Source organism: Triticum dicoccoides, chromosome 2A (assembly GCF_002162155.2).
Source record: "Triticum dicoccoides isolate Atlit2015 ecotype Zavitan chromosome 2A, WEW_v2.0, whole genome shotgun sequence".
Taxonomy (NCBI): domain Eukaryota; kingdom Viridiplantae; phylum Streptophyta; class Magnoliopsida; order Poales; family Poaceae; genus Triticum; species Triticum dicoccoides.
The window spans coordinates 327,769,567-327,770,588 of NC_041382.1; the positions used below are offsets into that span (position 1 = coordinate 327,769,567).

General features: G+C 46.3%; 1 protein-coding gene across 2 annotated transcripts in view; it reads left to right on the plus strand.

Annotated features, from left to right (window-relative positions):
• Positions 1–1,022, plus strand: part of LOC119354497 (transcription factor PCF6-like) — an 8,122-nt gene that overhangs the window by 1,840 nt on the left and 5,260 nt on the right. The window lies entirely within an intron of this gene.

Below are 1,022 nucleotides of genomic sequence, written 5' to 3' on the forward strand. Positions count from 1 at the left end.
AGGCTGAACTTTCCAACAGGTGTCAATTCACTACTCACCGGAGAGGGATCTGTTTTGGTGTTCTGTTCCCCCCAACCATTATGTCACAGGGGACAGGCCAATCGCACGGTTTCTGGTTACCCGGCATTGTATTTTTAATGCCTTAAATTGTAGTAAGCCCAGGCTACGTTGTTCTAGTATTGCATGAAGGGGGTCAGCTATATGAACAAATGCACTAACAGGAAATACAGAATGGATAAAATATCTAGATAAAGATTTGTCATGTAGTCTAAAAGCATTTCCTGAAGGGCTTTTACTAGGTTTATTAATTGTTTAGGTGTAAGTAGAGGCACAGTCCAGAATTTCTTTGTAGATGTTTTTTTCTTCTTATTCAGAAGACATTGAAATGTCTTCAGCAGAGCTGAGTATTCAACCGTAACTAAAGTGAATTCATGTGCATATCATGACTGATATTTTCCTTAAAACTGGGTTTGTACATCTTAAAGTGAAACTGCAATATTTCATTCAACTTCTCATTTACTCTTAACTGAAATGCTTTGAAACTTAACTTGAAGAGTATAACTATATTTCTTTTTGTCAAGAACTTGGAGACCCAATCATCCCTCATTTGTCCGCGTCCGCAGCTGCCCCCCTCATATCAGAACCCCCAAATCAACATAGCATAGTTCATAGATCGGGGGCCACACGGATTGTGAGCTCCTCGTACGACTCCGTGGGCGTCCCAATCCACGGGGTCGTCGGCAAATGAGGAGCCGCTGCCGGATCCAGCCAAATTCCGGCGAGGGAAGGGAAGAGGACGGGGAAGTGAAGCGGACGAGGGACTGTGAGGAGAGTGGAAGTGTCTAGTGCCTAGGGTTTGGTCCAGTTGGAGTTTTAGTTGGGTGGGGGTGGGCCAGAGTGGGCCGGATCCTACGTGGCCGCCACGTCAGGACCTCCCTGTATTCCGTCCCACATGTGGGCTGGATATGAGGGGTGCCAGACGTTTGGGCTGCGTTTGAGGGGTCCGGTTGAGTGCCTAAATT